The 10,669-nt window shown below is 38.3% G+C and overlaps 3 pseudogenes; all 3 read right to left on the bottom strand.

Moving 5' to 3' along the window:
• Positions 1-3,358: 3,358 nt before the first annotated feature.
• Positions 3,359-4,682, bottom strand: LOC117868713 (annotated as a pseudogene).
• A 704-nt stretch (positions 4,683-5,386) lies between these two features.
• LOC117877995 lies at positions 5,387-7,216 on the bottom strand (annotated as a pseudogene).
• A 71-nt stretch (positions 7,217-7,287) lies between these two features.
• LOC117877945 lies at positions 7,288-8,398 on the bottom strand (annotated as a pseudogene).
• Between the last annotated feature and the right edge of the window lie 2,271 nt (positions 8,399-10,669).

The raw sequence follows: 10,669 nt of genomic DNA, 5'->3' as shown, positions 1-10,669 counted from the left end.
GTTCGTTGATCAAATATATTGGATCTTTTTACTGTTAGCACTTTGAGTTGTGAATCTAGGTTTAAAGAAGTGTGTTCTTTTTTCGGAGGTTTTGCTTTACTCCGAGGTCGCCCCAACCAAAAACGTGGATCATATACTAGTTGATTATAAATCCTTAGTTTGGTGTTGATGGTAGTTGATTTGTGTTTAAAGTTCCACAGGGTCTTCTCGTTTTATAGGATTATCCTCGCTTTTGCACGGGGAGACCAATTTCACTGATTATCTGTAAGAGACAGGTAGAACCTCGTTTGGCCGTTCATTCTAGTCTTTATTTAGAAGACAAGTGATTACGCTACCTTTGCACGGTTAGGATACCGCGGCCGTTTAAAACAGTGTCACTGGGCAGGCATTACCCCTAATACTTGTGTGTTGCTAGGGGCTATGTTTTTGGTAAACAGTCGGGCTCGTTTAGTTTGCCTAGTTCCTTTTACGGATTTTAATCTTTCTTATGTGCGCTCCTGTGTTGGGTTAACAGTTTGGTTATATGGTGTTTTAAGTGTTGTTGTTTCATATATTATTGATTGTTAATAATCAGTAGTTTATCTATTATGATTTAAGCTAGCGCGTAAGAGAAGTTTTTCTTCTTGTTACTCATTTTAGCATTAGTTCTTCTATGGGGGTAGAATGGCTCAGTATTATTTGGGGATAAAAGTTTTATGTTAATATTTACATAATAGTGGGCTTTGACGCTTTCTTTGATGGTGGCTGCTTTAAGGCCTACGGAGTAGTATATTTTGGTGTTTTGTCCTCCATTTTAGGTTGTGTCCTTTTTCAATTGGGCTGTACCCCAATTGAATATATCTTAAACTTTTCTTTTAGGCAAACTTTAGGTTGTTTTTAGAAGATTTAAGGCTGAACTCATATTCATTTATTGAGCAACCAGCTATCACCAAGTTCGATAGGCTTTTCACTTCTACTTATAGGTCTTTCCACTCTTTTGCCACAGAGACGGATTTAGCCTGTGATATTGGCCGCCTTTCAGTAGCTCACTTGGTTTCGGGGGTTTAGACTTTAGTTCTCTTTGCTTAAGTGTGCTGGTTAAATCATGATGCAAGAGGTATAAGGGTTAATCTTTGCTTTTTATTGCTTAGTGGTTTTTCATGTTTTTCATCTTTCCCTTGCGGTACTGTCTTTATTGTTCCTGTTTTACTTTTCTATCACCTATACTTAGATAGTAAAATGTTTTGGTTAAGTTTTTGGTAGTGTAATTATTGTTTGGTGGAATTATTGTTTGTTGTTGGGCTAGGTTTAATTGCTCAAAATAGTCATGTTTTAATAGACATCTTTCAGGTGTAAGCTGAATGCTTTTTGTTAAGCTATGTTTTGATATTCCAAGTACACCTTCCGGTGCACTTACCTTGTTACGACTTGCCTCATCTGTTTTATTTGTTATAGTTTATTTATGGTTTATTGGTTTATATTGATGAGGGTGACGGGCGGTGTGTGCGCACCTCAGGACCGGTTTAAATTGGGCTCTCTGTTCCCAGTTTACTGCTAAATCCTACTTGCTGGACTGTTTCATGGTTCCTTTCCGTGAGTGTTATTTCTAGTATAGAAAATGTAGCCCATTTCTTCCATCTCAATTAGCTACACCTTGACCTGACTTGTTAATGGTTTATATTGTTTCGCTTACTTTTGTATCCTTCACAGGGTAGGCTGGTGACGGTGGTATATAGGCTGGTTGGCAAGAGATGGTGAGGTGGATCGTGGGTTATCGATTATAGAACAGGCTCCTCTAGGTGGGTTTGAGGTACCGCCAAGTCCTTAGAGTTTTAAGCGTTTTTGCTCGTAATTCTCTGGCGGATATTTTTGTATGTAAATATCTAGGTTTAGGGCTAAGCATAGTGGGGTATCTAATCCCAGTTTGTGTTTTAGCGATCGTGGGTTCAAATAGTTCCGTTATATTAAGGTTATTTTCATAGTGTGTTAATGTATACTTTTGCGTATGACAGCGAAGTAAGTAGTTCACCTTAATTTTATGGGTTAAAAGTTTTAATCACATTTTACGCCGGTTGTCTGTTAGTTTGGGCTTCTTGTATAACCGCGGTGGCTGGCACGAGATTTACCAGCTCATGTTTGCTATGACTAAGTCAAGCTTTCGCTTATTGCTTAATTTTTATCACTGCTGAGTGCCCTTGGGGGTGTGGCTAAAGCTAGGTGTTTTGGGCTATCGTGGTGCGCCTGATACCGGCTCCTTCAGTCTTATTAGATTGCTAGGGCGTTTTCACTGGTGTGCTGATACTTGCATGTGTAAGTTTAGCAAAAAGTAACAGTAAGGTTAGGACCAAATCTTTGTGTTTTTGGGGTATATTGGCTACCCATCTTGGCAACTTCAGTGCCGTGCTTTATGATAAGCTACAATAACATATATATATATATATATATATATATATATATATATATATATATATAATATATTATATACACGATGGGTACTCTTATTTCAACTTAGTACCATAATTAACATTATGTCAGTTTAGTTACCCTCGGATTTAGGGGTTTGACGAGAACAAAGTGGCTATTCGGACTGGTGTTAGTTACTATGGGGGGTAGGGGGGTTTAGGTTAAATAAGATATGTAGTTTTAACTGTTTAGGTTAAAATTACTGTCGTAGGTTTTTGCAAAATTTTATGTCCTACTAGCATTAATTAAATAATACCATATCAATTATGTAAGGCCAACCAATTTGAACGAGGGTCCAGTTTCATCAAATCGGCAGGTATCAGGTATGAGGGCCTGAAGACACAGAGAAAAAAATAAAACTACTATATGCAAGTAAAACCACTATATGCCAGGTTATAAACTTAATGTATAGAACACATTAACCAGAGGCCTTTTAAAAAGAGACGTATGAACTTTATTAGTACAATGTGCCTGAAAAAACAACCAGAGGCCAGAATAGATCAGTTATGTACGCCATCTATAATATGGACGTGAAACTAGTGATGTTGTATCTTACCAACAAGGGTTGCTTATCTCTCGTGATTAGGTAGATTAATAGATAACCAGGTACTGTGGCGATAGTCATGGTGTAGAATAACTATTTAAGTTTATGTCCTTAAACCATTTCATTAATAATACTTGTATAATATTCATGTTGTAATGATCTTTATGTAAAATTAATGACTTTATGTAAATGTCAAATTAAACAGTAACATTGTTAAAGATATGCTAACGGAAGATAAATGAATGCACGATAATACATAGAGAGTATTATATAGGTATTTTCTACCGAGCAATGGTAGATTAAAATGGGCTTGTATTTAGCGTTTANATCTTCTACCGAGCAATGGTAGATTAAAATGGGCTTGTATTTAGCGTTTATGCCCGATATACCTCATCAAGAGGTAGTTTAATAAAAGATCTTAGCTTTGGGAGCTGGGGACGAAGGTTAAAGTCCTTCTCTTTTGACTATTCTAGGAAGGTTGCAGTCTTCAGTCTTTGGTTTACAAGACCAATGCTTTAATGGGTTAAGCTACTAGAATGTTTTAAGTTAGTATTTTGTTTTCAATTATGCCTGCGGCAGGGATGAGGATTAATAGGATTGAGAAATAGAGAATAGAGGCTACTTGGCCAATTGTAATGAATGGGTTTTCAACGGGTTGTCCTCCAATTCATGTTAGTACTAAAAGGTTAGCGATTAAACATCAGAATAGGGTTTGTGTAAGTGGTCGGAATTGGGTTGTTCGTTGTTTTGATGTGTGTAGGGTGGGTATTAGAAATAGTACAAGGATAGAGAGTAGCAGGGCAAGTACTCCACCTAACTTGTTTGGGATAGATCGTAGAATTGCGTAGGCGAAAAGAAAGTATCATTCTGGTTTAATATGTGGAGGGGTGGATAAGGGGTTGGCTGGTGTGAAGTTATCTGGGTCTCCTAAAAGGTTTGGGGAGAATAATGTTAGGGTTAGTAGGAGGGCTAGTATTAAAATGATGCCTAGGAGGTCTTTGTATGAGAAATAAGGGTGGAATGGGATTTTATCGGTGTTTGAGTTTAACCCTGTTGGGTTGTTTGATCCAGTTTCATGTAGAAAAAGTAGGTGTACTAATGTTAGACCTATAATGGTAAATGGTAGGAGGAAGTGGAAGGTAAAGAATCGGGTCAGGGTTGCGTTGTCTACTGAGAATCCGCCTCAGATTCATTGTACTAATATGTTGCCAATGTATGGAATGGCTGAGAGTAGATTGGTAATAACGGTTGCACCTCAGAAGGATATTTGGCCTCATGGTAGGACATAGCCTACGAATGCAGTGGCTATTGTTAGGAGTAGTAGAATAATTCCTGTGTTTCAGGTTTCTTTGTATAGATATGAGCCGTAATAAAGTCCTCGCCCAATATGAAGGTAGATGCATATGAAGAAGAGGGAGGCGCCGTTAGCATGTATATTACGGATAAGTCATCCGTATTGTACGTCTCGGGTAATGTGGGCCACTGATGAGAATGCTAGTGAAATGTCTGGGGAGTAGTGTATAGCTAGGAAAATTCCAGTAAGGGTTTGTAGAATTAGGCAAGTGCCTAATAAGGATCCAAAGTTTCATCAAGCAGAGATGTTGGAGGGGCTTGGTAGATCAATGAATGAGTTGTTGATGATTTTTGCTAGTGGGTGGGTTTTTCGGAGGTTTATGATCATTAGTTTTATTATAGTTGAAAACAACGGTGGTTTTTCAAACCACAGGTCTCGGTTTAAACCCGAGTAATAACTATGATATACTTTATGTTTTTATTTGGCTTCTGCTTTGTTTTTTGAATGGTAGGTGTATCTTGTAATCCGTCTCCTTATTACGGGGTTTCCAGTTTAGTCTTAGGAGCAATTTCTGGATGTGGGGTGTTGGTTGGTATAGGAGGATCTTTTGTATCTTTGGTGCTATTTTTAATTTATTTAGGGGGGATGTTAGTGGTTTTTGCTTATTCATCTGCGTTGGTGGCTGAGCCTTATCCTGTTGGTTGGGGGAGTTTGGGGGGGTTGGTTTATGTGGTGGGATTTGTGCTGCTTGTTTTAGGTCTTGTGGTTATAGGTTCTTTTTTGTACGGTGTGGAAGGATTTGGAGAAGCTACGGCGGATGGTGTTGGATTATATGTTATTCGTTTGGATTTTGGTGGAGTTTCGTGGTTTTATTATTATGGTAGTGTGATGTTTTTGATTTCTGGTTGAGGGTTATTGTTAACATTATTTGTTGTGCTGGAGATGGTGCGAGGCTTGTCTTGTGGGATGTTGCATTCTATTAGGGGTTAGATATTGTGGGTTATTTTAATCAGTAGCTATTATTAGATGGGTATATAAATGTCCTCTTCCAGCTAGGGTTAGTAATGCTACTGATTGAATTAGTTATATGGGTTACTTGGTAGGGTTTATGGAAAAAGGAAATTAATAATACTTGATACAACAATTATGGTAATTATTGTTGACAGTGTTAGGAGGAATGAGATTATGTAAATTTTGATGAGGCCTTTTTGTATTAAAGAAGTAAAGCGTATTGGGGTTTTTTGTCATTTGGCTGTTACTTTTGGGCCGAGATATTCGAATCAAGATGTGTCAGCTAAGTGGGTTGCAATTTTTTGGGCTATTTTTAGGTAATTTTTTGAGACACTGCGGTGGGCTAGGTAGTTGAGATAGGCGGCTATGCTGGTTGGGTCGCAAGTCTTGGAAGGTTTTATTGGTATTTTAGTGGCTATACACACTACTTTAAATCCAACTAGGAGGCCGATAACTGTTACTGTTAATGCTGCAATTTTAATTCATATTGGCATGGTTGTTGTTGGTGTATTAAATATTTGAATGTTTTTTGTAATTAGTCATCCGGCTACAATGCTGCCTGTGGCAAGGCGAGTAATTGGGTTTATGATTGTGGGAATGTTTTCATGTAGGAGTCATGTGGAGTTTTGTTGGGGGTGTCCTGTTTGCACTAGTAATATAATTCGTAGCGTATAGAGTGCAGTAAATGAGGTTGCTATTAGTGTTATAAGTAGGGCGAAGGTGTTTAAGTATGATGTTGATATAGTTTCAATGATGGCATCTTTAGAGTAGTATCCGGTTAAAAATGGTATACCCATGAGTGCTATGTTGCCGATAGTTAAACATGCAGAGGTAATTGGTAGGGGTTTATGCAGTCCTCCTATTTTTCGAATGTCTTGTTCATTGTTTAGGCTGTGGATGATAAAGCCTGCGCATATAAATAATATGGCTTTAAAGAATGCGTGTATGCAGATGTGTAGGAAAGCTAAATCTGGTTGGTTTAGGCCGATGGTGACTATTATGAGGCCAAGTTGGCTTGTTGTAGAGTAAGCAATAATTTTTTTAAGATCATTTTGGGATAGGGCAGATAAGGATGCGAAGAATGTGGTAATAGCTCCTAAGCATAGGCAAATAGAGAGAGCTTTATTGTTGGATGCTAGTAAAGGATGTACTCGGATAAGTAGGAAAATGCCGGCGACAACTATAGTGCTGGAGTGTAGTAGTGCTGAGACTGGGGTTGGGCCTTCTATAGCTGCTGGTAATCATGGATGAAGTCCGAATTGGGCTGATTTTCCAGTTGCAGCTAGGATGAGAGCTAGAAGTGTTAGTAGAGAAGGGGGGTTAGTATATGAGAGCGGTTGAAAATTTAATGAGTTTGTGTTTGCAATGAGTCAGGACATGCCGATATATAATCCTAAGTCACCGATGCGATTGTAGATAATGGCTATTAAGGCTGATAAGAGTGTCTCTTCTCGGCCACGTCATCAGCCAATGAGTAAAAAGGATATGATTCCTACTCCTTCCCAGCCAATGAAAAATTGGAATAGATTGTTATATGTAATTAAAATTATTATGGCTATTAGGAAGATTAGTAGGTATTTAAAGAATTTGTCGATATATAGATTCCCTATTATATATCAGCGAGAATACTGTAGGATAGCTCATGTGACATATAGGGCGATTGGTATAAATATGGCGGAATATTGGTCGTGAATGAAGTTTAGTTTGATAGAAAATAAGGATGTGCCTAATAAAGTTACGTCACAGAGGGTTTGTTCAGGAAATAGTATTGAGTGGAGTAGTGGAATTAGTGTGATGAAGAATGTTGTTTTTACAGTTGATTCTGTTTTTAGAATAAGTCATGTTTTTGACAGGAATAATGAGACAATAAGTGGTATTACTAGTGTGAGTAGTGCTAATAGGAGGAATGTGTTGGCTAGACACATAAACTTTTACTTGGATTTGCACCAAGGGTGGATGGTTTCTAAAACCAATGGATTACTTCTATCCTTTAAAAGTGAGGGAGCTGAGGGAATTATTCTCAGGTATAGGAATTAGCAGTTCTTATTGTGAAACACCTCTCTCGGTTTATAAGGAGGTTTGAACTCCTATTTTTAGAGCCACAGTCTAATGTTTGTTTTAAAACTATATTAACAGTGAAAAGTCCCTCAGATTAGTTCTGGTTTTATTACTAGTAGTATTATAGGGAGGGTATGGAGAACTATGAGAAGGTGTTCTCGTGTATGGGTTGGTGGTATTGTTTTGATGTATGATGGTGTCCCCCCTCATTGTGTTGTGGATAATATATATAGGGTGTATGTAGCGGTAATGATGATTCCCGAACCCATTATTAGAATTGTAATGTTTGATCAGTTGAATAGTGAGGTGATGATAGTTAGTTCTCCTATTAAGTTAATGGTTGGTGGAATGGCTATGTTGGCTAAGCTAGCGAGTAGTCATCATAGGCCTATTAAGGGGTATAGTAGTTGTATGTTTCGGGCTAATAGTAGTGTTCGGCTATGAGTTCGTTCGTAGTTTGTATTAGCTAGGCAAAAGAGTATTGATGATGTTAGTCCATGGGCGATTATAAGTGTAATAGCACCTGTGTATGCTCATTGGGTTTGTGTTAGTGTTGCAGCAATAACAAGACCTATGTGGCTTACTGATGAGTAAGCAATTAATGATTTTAAATCTGTTTGTCGTAGGCAGATTGAACCAGTTATAATTACTCCTCATAATGCTAATACTATAAATGGGTAGGGGAGTGTTTTTGACAGAGGATTTAGTGTTGGTATAATTCGAATGATTCCATATCCCCCTAATTTGAGTAGTACTGCTGCTAGGATTATTGATCCTGCGATTGGGGCTTCTACGTGTGCTTTTGGTAGTCATAAGTGTAGCCCATAAAGTGGCATTTTGATTATAAAGGCAGTTAGTAATGCAAATCATCATGTTGTATGGGCTCATGTGTTTGATATGGTAGGTTGGTTGAGTTGGATTATGTGAGTGGATAGTGTGCCAATTTGATTTTGTAGGGAGAGGAGGGCGATTAGTAGTGGGAGAGATCCAATGAGGGTATAGAATAGGAAGTAAGTCCCAGCGTTTAGTCGTTCTATTTGATTGCCCCATTAGGATTCAGATCATGAAAGAAGTCTAGCTACTGTAGTGATAAATATATTTTAAGTGCTTAAAATAGACACATGGTGGACTGAGATACAGCGATAGACTGAAACAGAGAGTTTCTGAGCCTCATGCTGGCTTCTTGAACTGCTTCAGTGGTTCAAAGCAGTTGAAGAGCAGGATTAACCAGACACCTGGAGATTTCATTGTGTAAGGGGATCCCTAGGTGGCATATGTAGAGTTGACTTAGTGGCTCTATGCCACCTTCACTTCCAGAGGAATTATCTCATCATTGCATAATGCCATTGCTCATTGAATTCACCCAGCAAACAGGTTCTGTTATTCATCAACATGTATTTTCAACTGATCACATTCCTGCAGCTTTCTTTACTTTTGTTTTTCCAGGTCATGGCAATACACCCAAATAAGGGTACCTCTAGTGTCCTGTTTATATTTCTTATATTTGAGGAAGCTGAATTTAATAGCATAGAAAACTCCACATCTTTCACCCTCTTGATGTAGACCATTACTTCACTTTATTGCTTTTCAAATCTGCTGATGACCCCTTACTTCTATGTCCCTTCATTTTCTGTCTGACTTCCTATATTTTCCTCTTTGCCTTCCTATTATTAATTATTGTTAATTATTATTAATTATTATTATTACACATGTAAGCCATAGTCATGGACAAGGACCCCATTGTGATAGTTGCTGTACAAATACAGAACAAAAAATGGTCCTGTGCCAAAGAATTTATGATCTGATTATAAGACTAGAGAAAACAGATGGATACAGACAGACATGGGAATATAAGGAAACAATGAGACAGTATTGGTCAGCACGACAGGCAGTGATCTCGGCACATCAGTGACCACACCATTGTCAAGCTATTTGTAGGCATCACAGCAAATATAGAGTTTTGAGGACAGATTTGGAGGAGGCTAATAACGAATTTAGCACATGTTTTTAGGAAGCTCCTCCCAAGGATGAGGGGCAGCATGGGAGAAAACACAAAGGTGCTTGTTTAAAAATTTAACAAGTGGGTGATGGAGGCTGGCATCCTGGGCTGTAGGAGCCAACAGCTTTCCTCCTCTCTCTTTTCCCTGTAAATGTCCATCATGACCCTCTCCTTCCCCACACTTGCTCTTCCTTTTCTCTCCATCTAATGCACTTTCTTTTCTGTCTCTGATCCTTTCCCCTGCCACCTTTCTTCTAGTTCCTTTTCCCCTCCAGCTGACAGTGTGGGAACATTGGCTGTGCAGCTCCCATGCTACCCGGTCTCTTCATTGCCTCTCAGATCTCAACTCTGCTGCCTCTTAAACACCCAATACAGGACAGAAGGATTTGGCTAGAGAAAACTGAAAGGCATACACAATATTATTTTTTCAATTAAGTGTTTAGAAAAATCAATGCTTTCCTACAAGAAATTACTATACATATAACTCCAGTCTTCCATGCAATTAGTGCTGCAGAAAACTGGTGTGTTTGAGAATTCCTGAGGCGTGTGTAGAAGTCAAATGTTCCCCTACTAAAATAATCTGAGGGAAGAGCCATACTGTAAGCACGTTTCTAGTCAATCCCTTCCTACTAACATAGTTACCTTTCTACTGGCATATCTCTCTCAAAACCTAAGTCACTGTCAGCCACAAAAATACAGAATATATATTATGCAGATACTTCTTAGCAATCTAAACCACATTACATGCATATACTAGAATAGGAAACAAAAGGGGAAAATGGCATGTGCAATATACATTAATTTTTATAGACTCAGCAAAGACTCACATGATTCCGTATCTAGGATAAAGCAAATTGACCAGCTTTGCCCTGCTATCACTACAAAAGTAAATTAGATGGAGCCTTAAAGTCAAGAGAGGATGCTAAACTGAAGCTTGGCATGATAGGATACTAGTTCCTGCTAACTTCCAGAGGAGATCCAGCCAATCCAAGGTCTGACTATCTTTAGGAAATGCTTCTAAATCTTTAGAAACCTTCCTCTATGGAAAACCGTAACAAGAATAATGCTCACAACACTAATCCTGTCCCCCTAAAATTCAATGTCTCTAATACCTCCCCATAATTACAAAGCAACCAAAGAAACAAAACATAACTCTACCCCAAAGAAGAGTATTTTGTGTACCAAAAAGGGAGAAGAGCCCCTTACATCAAGAAGTCCATTTTATAAAGAAGGCTCAGAGACTATGGTGATGGGTGGCAGTATAAAAACCTTACCATAGCCAGAGAAAGCTTAGCGACTTACACAGACTAGTTCACTGAAT

The sequence above is a fragment of the Trachemys scripta genome, chromosome 1, assembly GCF_013100865.1.
Source record: "Trachemys scripta elegans isolate TJP31775 chromosome 1, CAS_Tse_1.0, whole genome shotgun sequence".
Lineage (NCBI taxonomy): Eukaryota > Metazoa > Chordata > Testudines > Emydidae > Trachemys > Trachemys scripta.
This window is presented reverse-complemented; position numbering and strand designations above follow the sequence as displayed.